Below are 11220 nucleotides of genomic sequence, written 5' to 3' on the forward strand. Positions count from 1 at the left end.
ACAAAACACCAGCTTCCCAATGTCAAAATGCCAGAAAATGCAGACTATCAAACTTTCATCAATTCATTCCTAGGTTAATCCATTATATTCTAGCCCCTTTTCTCATGAACCTGTGAGAAGGCTCAAAGGGTAAAGCCTGAGTCTGACTCACATCTATGGACAACTGACAGCTAGTAGGGGAGGAAGAGTCTGTTTTCTTTAAGGGTATGGCTCTTAGTATATCCACCATGCTCTAGTGGGTGGGCTCTCACCTAGGAATATATTGATGACATTAACTGGAGCCAGTGGATGCTTCTAAAACATAAAGAATGACAAGAAATCCAGGGGCAGAGAAGTAAGAATGGATTTGAGAGAAGTTGGGGAAAGAGTTCAAGGTGAATGTGATCAAATACATTATATAAGATTCCCAAGGAATTAATAACTTTTATTTAGTAGTTTTCCTAAATTATTTAAACTGGGGATCATATATTGTCCTCTAGAATTGTGAGAGCAAGGCAGAAGAAATGTGTAGGCAGGAAGATAGCGTCCTATCCTCCCCACAGAAGGGTCTTCGGTCCACCCTCTGCTTTTGAAGCTGGGGAACTGAGAGATAAAGAGTGACTTCTAGTCTTGACAGTCAGTACCAGAATGGGGTCAACTTAGGTTCCCAGAGCTTCCCCTACATAAACCATGACCCAAGCAAAAAGGTAGCTTATTTGAGAACACTCTAGGCATAGAAACTACTCTGCTGTTCCCTACCTTCTGAATACAAGTTCCTAGGCAAGGCACTGGCACTTGTGTACAGATAGGACAAAACCCTCCTCAAGGAGATGAGGCTAGGTCTAAGGACACCAGGTAGTTACACTGAACTTTCTCTTCCTCCTCCAAATCACAAATGTTCCGTCTACCTAAGCCAGGTCACAGAACCCGAGCACTAGACTAACAAACCCACAGAGCACTCTGCACTGCCTAGCACATACATTATTTTATCCCACAGTTGTTCCATTCTGCAAGTAAAAAGGTGAGAGCCAGAGTCACCTTGGCCAAGGTCACAGATGGTAAACAGTAAGGCTGGACGTTAAACATAGTCCTGCAATTCCACGTTCAGTTTAACAGTTTCTGCATTCTCCCCACGCAGTGTTGCTGAGGACTCTCAGCCAAGCACAACAGCAGACTGAAGGTCTGCCTGAACCCCACCCTCAAACCAGCTAAGCAAAGACTATAATCCTTGCTGGAACACGGAGCTTCAAGACTGAGGTTGTTCAGGGCATTTTAAGCCCCTGACTGTCCTCCAAGGACTCAGGGCTGGTCAGATGACCCGAAGCAGGATGAGCGGAGCTGGACCTGTCAAGTATACTGGGATCCCGGTGACATGACCCAGCTGGGCAGGCAGCTCCCTGCAAGGGCACTCCCAAACATTCCAAACCCCCTGGAACTAGAAGGAGGGACTGAACTGTGCAGGGACCTGGCAAACCTAACAGAACTTTCCAGACCACACTTATACTTTTACATCAGGAAGATAGTTTCAAATAAAATCCCCCCAAAACTTTGAATGTTCTGCCTTCTAAGGATACACTGGGAACTTCCAATGGAAGCTCCTTTGGAGAAACAAGTGGGGATTTCAATTTGATTTTTACCACTGGCACTGTATTATTTTTCATAATGTTTTTGAAAACTAGATAAAAGTTGAATTTCACAGCTGTATGAATTACACCCTACACTGAACTATTGTCAGAAAGGCTGACACAAGGACAGTAATGGCACACACTGGGAGCACAGGACTATTATTTCTGCCACTATAGACACAGGGTCTCGTGTATCCCAGGCGGACTTCAAAACTGTTATGTAGCCAAGACTGGCCTGGAACTCCTGATTCTCCTGCCTATAATTCCCAAGTCTGAGATTACAGGCGCGCATCCCATGCTCAGCTCAAGAAAGGTACTTTAATCAAAAGTTTTAGAGCCACAGTCTAGACATGAGACCTTCACAGCACACTGCAGGAGAGAAAGACCTATTTACAAACTACACTTGAACTTCCCTTGACTATAACACAGGAGACAGAACGATCTAGGGAGAAGTAAAAACAGGTTTAGGACTTACTCCGTGCTAGGCGTTTCCACAAATTGTGTTTAGTCTCAATAATGATAACTCTGTTATCCATAACAACAGACCAGGAAATAAGAAACTCTACATAGTTCATACCTCGGAGGAGCTGCCAGCCCTTGGAGTGAAGAGAGCCAAAGGGCAAAGCTGGAGCTACAGATAAGCCTATAAAAAGTCACCACTGCCCAGCAGAGGAACCTGCATCTGGGGAGAGGACACAGGAACAGTGCCCACCCTCCAGCAGCCCTTTCTACCTCACACCCCCTGTGCGCCACAGGCCACGTCTGAGTATCTACGCATACAGCTGTTCCCCACATTCAAATATGCGAAAACTGGCATGCCATCACAGCACAGCAGCCAGGAGTTTTCACCAGTATTGATGGATTTGCACTTGCGACCCTCACCCCCTTCTCTCTGATGACCTTGCATGGGAGGCGGCATCGGAGAAGAGACTGGCAGGCGGTGTGGCAGAAGTGCTACCTGGAGCCTGGCCACAAAGCCCCTATCTCTTGACGATGTAAGCTCTTCCCCATCTTACTGGTGTCCCTGACCAAGGCAACACAATTAAACACAATAGTAGTAGCCAAGTTCACAATGAGTGAGCTTTTCCTAGTGTGGACAAAGTATGGCAAGTGCGTCCACATTCTGTACTTTAGTCTCCACAATATCCATCCCTGAGAATAAGCTCCATGTTAAGATGCAGATGGAGCAACCGAGCTTCTGGAGCACTTCAGTAACTCACGAGAGGCCAAAACTGATGCACCAGAGGGCAACTTCAAAGCTATTGGCCCGTGACTGCTAACCACTGGATCATGCCTCCCACAAACATATTGAGTGCGTTTTCTATGATTCCTTTATTGGAAGGGAAGTGAAACAAAACATCCAGATACAGGAGGTCAAACTTGATACAGGCCAGCCAATAAAACAAATGGTATTGTAAATTATTATCAATAGGAACTAAAAAAATATCTGTGATCAAGTCAAGAAATGCCAACCTGACCAATACAGACACACAAACATGCCTGTTAATGTAATCGGCTCATCACCCTGAGAGCTGAGGGGCTGTGCTCTCGGTGTTTGGAGGGTGAGTCTTCTGATGTGAGTGTCTTGAGGATGGGTGAGTTATCAATGAGCCACACTCACTCATGCCCTATCCTTCAATGTCACTGTGGTCCCTTATGCTGTCTGTCTGTTGAACACGACAGCAGACAGAGACCTTCATAGAAATAAACTGTAGAGCTGAAATATACTTTTTCCTTAGATAACTGGGTAGCCTCTGGAGTAGCAAATCGACTCCTGCATTCCAACACGAATCCTTTTTCCCTGTTAACTGCAAAGCCAACTTTCTTTTCGGAGCAGTTACACAATCACAATGAATAAGAATGGCAGCCTCGGGAAACAGAATGGCCCACTACATGAGCAAACTCTAATTGACCACCTCTGCCTGCTAGGAGTTTCAGAGTTTCCAGAAACGCATTCACAATCTAAGAGCACCAAGCTATGGGTAATCGCCTCAGAAGTCCGCGTAGCTCCACCAAGGAAACTCTACCCGTGCCCCAGCACTACCCTGCAAAAAGTACCATCCTCACTTCTGTCAGCTTTACTGACAAAATAAACAGGCATTTTAAGTATTTGGCCAAGACTGCCCTACAGTATTTGAAATTAAATGTTTTCAAGTCCAAGGAATTCTCTATAACTACATATGTGCATAATCCAGACTTGTCTCAGACCAAGGACCAGACAAAGGCAATCAACCCAAATTCCTGTTACCTCTGTCAGGAAAGCCTGCCCCATGAATCTGTCAGGACAGGAAGAGAACGCTTCTGTTCCATCTGCTTGGCAAACTTTCATCTCCCGTAAGAGCTCTTTTAACGGACTTCTGAAGAGGCTTCTGGGTGAGTACACGCTGCTGCTACACACTGACTCTGCAATGACATTCTCCCAGAATGCCGCTGGATCCCTGGAGGCTGCCTGTGGGATAAGAACTTGAAAGAAGTTGATGGAGTCCTGCCCCCTCTTCCCAGCCCTTCCCTCTAAACAGGCAGCTTCCCTCCAGCAGACCTACTTCAAAAGTCCAGACCCAGTGAAGTCACACTTGACCTCACAAACCTCCCACTTAACTCTTGAAAAGCCAGAAGAGAGCTAGCAACAAGGATAAACACAGACATTTTAGCATAGCGTGGCTGTCCTTAATGGAGAAAATGATGTTCCCTAAACACCATTCTAAAGCAAGTTACTTGAGTACCGTCTTTCATAAGAGCACAAGGTTTTAGAAGTGCTTCGTTAAAAAGACAGAATTTCTAATAGCTCACATATTCACCCTGAACTAGCCTACAAAACGGTTCTAATTCATTCTGTTGAGAACTAGTTAAGCCGTGTTTGATACACACTTGGGCGGCTGGTGTTTTTCTGTTTTCACTCTAACTTTGTTCCCGTTTCTCGGCAATCATACTGCGAAAATATTTATTGTCCTTCTGCTCTGATTCTGCATTAGTCAGCCAGAAGTGGACAAGTCACACTCACAGCTGTCAGACACAGGCAACAACTGCCACAAAAGCATCTGCCTGAGAACAGGGACAAGAGTAATTGAGCAATCTGATCCAGACACGGCCTCCAGACTCAACTAATGGATGCCCGAGTCTCTACCAGCGCTCCTAAAGGGAAAGGGGACTCAGTTGGCTGCAATGATTTTTTTGCCTATTTTCCTTTCACCTATGCTATTTGGTTGAGGTGGGAAGAGGAGGAGGAAGAACTAAGAGTTAACTTATAAACAAAAACCACATAAAATCACACACACTCAAAGAAAACATAGTATGCACTTTTGAGAGTGATATACCCCCCCCAAAAAAAGATTATACTTTCCATACATCAGTTTTTATTCATGAGTATGCACCCAGGCCTAGAGAAACATTCCCATGTTTACACAGGAAGCTGTGTGTTATATAACCGTAAGTGTACATTGCCATGCTGTTAGAGAAAACAAAAAATACTAATATAAAACAGAAGCATAATTATAATGCATTCATGTAATGACTACTCCATATCAATGAACAGGTATGTTAGGGCTTTGAAGTAAATAAATGCATTTCAAATGTTGAGGAAAAAAAACAGTAATATCACAGGAAACAGAGATGACATCCATCACATGTGATGGACACAACCTAATGTTGATGGACACATGTCCAACAGGAATGGCAAACATCAACGCACCAGTTACCCTGCCTCAAGGAGGAAATGAGGTGAGAGGTGGTCCTGAGTGTACTCCAGGTGTGATGTTTTCTCTCCTACACTGAAGGGTGAAACCACAGGCTGACTATGTTCTGCACTGCCTGGCGTGACTACAGTGTTAGCTAACCTGGAGAAGATCCCCTGTGTGGCGTCTTCATCTTTAAGAGAAGCAGTACCTGTTCAGTATGGAGAGCAACAAACAGGAAAAGAAGCTTTGGTTCCCAACTCCCAGTTGCCAAAATCTAAGCAGTGGCTACTGGTTCTACCAAGTCTCTGTGTCTGTCATTCTGTCTGTCTCCTCTTACCCTGTTCTGTCTTGCCACCCTGTCTCATACCACAACAACCAGTTCCACAGAGCCATCTCCTTCAAAGCCCACCTGACAAAGCCACACTTGCAGGACATGTCTGTGACAGCCCATTGCGAGCAGCCTGGCCCCGGGGCCTCAGCCTGGCCCCCAGGCCCAGCACTGGAGTTATCTGTGAAGCAGTTGAGAGCAGTTGCTCCTTGAGGTCCTCGGGGATAGCGAAAGTCCAATGCATTCCCACCACTGCACCAGAGGTCCTCTGGGGCCCCAAAATAAGACCTGAGAAGTTTATGGCCTAACAGGGGAGATGGAGACCCTAAAATACCTAAGTGATTGCCAAGTGATATGTATTTCTAAGATTTTGTTTCAGAATATAATTCATTCATTCAATATCTCTTCTCCTCTCTATCCTAAAGACTAAAATATTAATCTTGGCCAGAAAATGTCACCGTGTTTGTGTTGAGCTGACGTCATTAAGTATTTAAAAGGCAATAAAAAAACTGCTATTATAACTCCTCGCCTTCAAGTAATCTAAGACTTAGAGTTATTATCACACATATACACTATAACTCCATTTTACTACAGTTCATTCATAGGGGGTGACTTTGAGAACACTGTAAAGATAATTCAAACTCTATTATTACTGACATAAATTTTGAAGATTCGCCGGGTGGTAGTGGCTCATGCCTGTAATCCCAGCACTCGGGAGGCAGAGGCAGGTAGATCTCTGTGAGTCTGAGGCCAGCCTGGGCTACAGAGCTAGTCCAGGACAGGCTCCAAAGCTACAGAGAAACCCTGTCTCAAAAAACCAAAAAGAAGGTCTGGAGAGATGGCTCAGTGGTTAAGAGCACTGGCTGCTCTTCCAGAGGTCCTGAGTTCAATTCCCTGCAACCACATGGTGGCTCACAACCATCTGTAATGAGACCTGGTGCCCTCTTCTGGCCTGCAGGGACACATGCAGGCAGAATACTGTATACATGATAAATAAATAAATTTTTAAAAAAATTTTGAAGACTCACAACATTTTAGTAAATTGTTAACCCATACCATATCAAGATGTTATCTGAAATAAAAAATGAGGATGAAATGTTAACTTAAAAATACGCACACTTCACTATCAAACATAACAGACACCATTCCCACCACTGTGAAAAAAATGCCTTAGACAATTTGAAAAGAGGAAAGATTATTTGGGCTCAGTTTCATGGGTTTCAGTGTATTAACTCGGTCCCACTGCTTTATATCTGTGGCAAGGCAAGAACAAACTGCTCACCACACGAAGGCTGAAGGAAGGAAGGAGTCCTACCATCCCTATGAAGAGCATGCCCTCCCTCTCAGGACCTCACTGCCCCAACTAGGCCCAGCTCTCAAAGGTTCACCCATCTCCCAATGGCACCACAGGCTAGCAACCAAGCTCCGGAAGATGATACTCAGGATAACACTGTTTTCCTGGATGGAACGGAAGGCAGCCCCTATATTTCTAGAGGAAATGTGAGCACCATTTGTACTATACCAGATATAGAAAAGATCATTTCTTTAAAAAAAAAAAAGATGTTTATTTATTATGTATACAATGTTCTGTCTGCATGTGTCCCTGCAGGCCAGGAGAAGGCACCACACCTTGTGGTGGTATTGTGTTCCCCAAAATACTGTGCATCCTAATGAACTTATCTGGGGTCAGAGAACAGAACAGCCACTAGATATAGAGGCCAGAAAATGGTGGCACACACACCTTTAATCCTATCACTTAGGAGGCAGAGATCCATCTGGATCTCTGTGAGTTCAAGGCCACACTGGAAACAGCCAGGCGTGGTGACTCATGCCTTTAATCCCAGGAAGTGATGGCAGAAAGCAGAAAGGTATTTAAGTCATGAGGACCAGGAACTAGAGCTGGTTAAGCTTTTAGGTTTTGGAGCAGCAGTTCAGCTGAGACCCATTTGGATGAGGACTCAGAGGCTTCCAGTCTGACGAAACAGAATCAGCTGAGGAACTGGTGAGGTGAGGAAGCTGTGGCTTGTTCTGCTTCTCTGATCTTTCAGCTTTTACCCCAATACCTGGCTCCAAGTTTGTTTTTTTTTAATAAGACCTTTTAAGATTTGTGATACAAGACCTCAATACAGATGGTTGTGAGCCACCATGTAGGTGCTGGGAATTGAACTCAGGACCTCTGGAAGAGCAGCCAGTGTTCTTAACCTCTGAGCCATCGCTCCAGCCCTATATTTCTCTCTCTCTCTCTCTCTCTCTCTCTCTCTCTCTCTCTCTCTCTCTCTCTCTCTCTCTCTTTTGTTGTTGTTGTTTTGTTTTCCGAGGCAGGGTTTCTATTTAATTTTGGTGCCTGTCCTGGATCTCACTCTGTAGACCAGGCTGGCCTTGAACTCACAGAGATCTGCTTGGCTTTGCCTCTCGAGTGCTGGGATTAAACGTGTGCACCACCGCCACCCACGAAAGATCATTTCATGTTCATAGAAAGATCATTCACTTTTACTCGGCTCTGCAGGGAAGATTCTCCCCACCACAAGCACATTACCTATGATAGACCTGCAAGGACTCTGTGCTGCTTAGCTTGGTACTCTGCCTCTAATCAGGTTCCAGTGAGTTCTTCTTAAACTTCAAAGTGCTTACATATCCCACAGGACTGCAAATGCTACTAAATGGGCTCAGAGTGAGGTCTGAGATACCCTAAGCTTATGTCTGGGCTGCTAGTCTGAGGACCACACCTAGGAGTGGCAGGAGGCTTGACAACCCAGGCTACACATCACAATCACCTGGCAAGCTATCAATGTCCAGGTGCCCCTTAGAATGAAAACAGTCCAGAATCTTTGGAGAACTAGAAATTGAGAGTGATGCCCATATTTCTAATGAGCCCTCAGTGTTGAGAACTGTAATTCTACAACTATACAGATCAAAGATGCTCTTTGGCCCAGTGAGTCTAAAACTTCAACATGTGTAAGTGCATGTGTGTGCGCACGTGCGCATGTGTGCATGCGCTGAAAGAGAAGAGTTCCTATTCTGCCTTTTAAGCATCTCTGCCTCAGAGGGTTCTTTTGTCAGTATGAAGAGGTGCTTAAGCCATATGTGGCAAAACTAATCTATAAGGATCTTTGAACCAAGGGAAATATCAATTACCTCTTGTCTTTAAAGCGATAGCCTACGACTCTGCTGGTGTGTGCTACCCTTCAGCTAAAAGCACAACTTACTTTGTCATGAACTCCATCAAGCATCATGTGAATGTCTTCCACCATTGCTACTGTGTGGGAGAAATGACTTAGGATTGTCAAGCCAGCTGGTGATGCTCTTCAGCTCATCGTGCGGCTGTGTCAGCACTAATGGATGCAGAGACTGTGTTTTCCAAAGCAATTGATGGTAATCGCAAAGAGCCTGTTTCAAGATGAAGAAAGGAAACACCGAAGTGCTTTTTTCTAAATTTGTCCAGCATACCCATTCAGGAATCCCTGACAGAATCTGAACAAAGCAGAAAGTCACAAGTTTGTGTTTGTTCTAGAAAGATGCAACTGTATTCTCAATTTTCCATTTTTCTTAAAAATTGCTTTTAGTTTTTTGAGGAAGTATCTCACGTAGGCCAGGACAGGTGAACCTTGAACTCACTAGGTAGTTGAGGCTGGTCTTAAACTCCTAATCCTCTTGCATGCTGGGATCCTGACATGTACCACCAGGCCTGGCTCTATGTATTTTGATTGAGAAGCTTATTAATTCTGAATTAAAATGGTAACATCTATTAGATTAGATTAGATTAGATTAGATTAGATTAGAATGTAAAACTCTCCACCACCAAAAATGACAACAAAACCATTACACTGAGGTTGGATAAAGGATGTGACAGCATCTCCACCACATGAAATGTTAACATTCAAGTTTTTCATTTAAAGTCATGACTCCTTGTCAGAACTCCCACCTCCCCCACACCTTTATCACTTGAAGTTGTGTTTCATAAAAGACAGCCAAGGAGCCAACATCTCAACGCTCAGACCAAAATATACAAAGCCTTTGTAAACAACATTTGTATAATAATTAAGGATACACAATCATCACCCAGGCTCTCCTATGTGTAAGCATCCTCACTCATCCCACTCCCTAAACTACAAGTCACTAAGAGGGTGACTCCACAGTCTCCCCAGGTACCTTCAATCCTACATTCCGCCAGCCCTTCATCAATGACTAATCATTGCACATTTCAAATGCAACATATTTAAAGCTGAACTTGCCAGGTGACTCCTACAAAAAGTGATTCTGCCCTTAACTAGATATGAGAGTTTCTGGATACCATGAGTCATCCATGCTTGAAATCTAAAGTCACCTTGACCAACCCCACCTGCCCCATATTGAAACACTGACCCAATCTTTGTGCTTTTTTTTTCTTTACCAAGATTTTTCTTATCTACTTTCCCATTATTTTTCAGACAATTACTCAGCAAATTCATTTACCAAAACTAAGTTGGTTTAGGGATATTTCTACTTTACCAGCAAGGAATCAGTTTCCACAAATGAAAAGATGAAATGCCAAGATGAAAAGGCCCACAATGCCCAAGTTTATGTCCCACCCCCGACCCTACTGCCCCCTAGTGAATAATGCTTTGTACAGGACAGTGATGTTGCAGGAAGCCTCTGCAGCTCAGGGCTGGGCAGTCTGTGCTTGTTGGGCACAGTGGGCAGAGTGGCTTGTTGACTCTTCAGGCTACTAGTCTTGTTAGCAGTGATCTCATCCACTCTCCTACCCATCTGACACTAGCAGCCACTTGACTGTCCTTCTTGGTTTTCTTTGGTGTTGTCTCTTTTGTTACTTCCTTCTTTGCAACAGTTCCTACTCATTTCATTTTCCACTGGGGGAGATTCCTAGACTTTATAAACAATACCTATTCACACCTGCCAAATAACTAATACATACATCCACCCCTACTAGAGAACGAAGGTTCTAATTAGGTTTGACTGACTGAACTTTAGGAACTCTCAAGTGGTAAAATGCATAACTTCACCACTGCAGCCACTTTAAAAGGTTAGGAAGACAAAATATGAGTACCTCCTTTTCTGCAGAAGAAAAACTTTAGACCATAAAAAAACTGTAAGCAATTACTGGAGCCACATCCACACTCCACTAACCCAGGAGGCAGCTGAGTGGCCTACCCCAAGGGCAGATGAGAAGTTCAGAGTTCCCGAAGCCTCTGAGGCCCAATCAAACTAACATTTCACTCCAGCGGCAGCTAAACTACCACCACATCATTGTATTCTCTCACGTTCACAAGTAGGCATATGAAGACTCCTTTCAGCTTTCAAACTGGCATGCTAATTTTTTTTAAGTTATACTTCAACCAATTTCTTTATCACTGCCATTTCAAGTTACGTCTTCCCAAGCAGAAAAGCACTGAGGAAAGAAAAGGCTTCAAAAGAAATAGCACAGCATTCCACTGGAAAGGAAGGAGGAGGAAGGGCAAGAAGAAGGCAGACCGCCCCTACAGATATCAACTTCAGGGTAAGACAGTGAAGCACTTCCCTCAGGCATATCAGCTGCTCACAGATGCAATTCACCCTGCTGCCGAACTCCTACCCTGAGAGAAAATCTGAGAAGCTGAGAGGTAAAACGAACTTTTCA

At 44.2% G+C, this 11220-nt stretch overlaps 1 protein-coding gene and 1 long non-coding RNA gene across 3 annotated transcripts in view; one reads left to right on the forward strand and one right to left on the reverse strand.

Annotated features, from left to right (window-relative positions):
• Psd3 (pleckstrin and Sec7 domain containing 3) overlaps nt 1–11220 on the reverse strand; it is a 288299-nt gene that overhangs the window by 250151 nt on the left and 26928 nt on the right. The window lies entirely within an intron of this gene.
• LOC118597614 overlaps nt 11150–11220 on the forward strand; it is a 5244-nt gene continuing 5173 nt past the window's right edge. The window contains exon 1 of the long non-coding RNA XR_004946876.1: nt 11150–11203. This is a non-coding gene — a long non-coding RNA (uncharacterized LOC118597614). The remainder of the gene's footprint in view (nt 11204–11220) is intronic.

This window comes from Onychomys torridus, chromosome 17 (genome assembly GCF_903995425.1).
Source record: "Onychomys torridus chromosome 17, mOncTor1.1, whole genome shotgun sequence".
Classification (NCBI taxonomy): domain Eukaryota; kingdom Metazoa; phylum Chordata; class Mammalia; order Rodentia; family Cricetidae; genus Onychomys; species Onychomys torridus.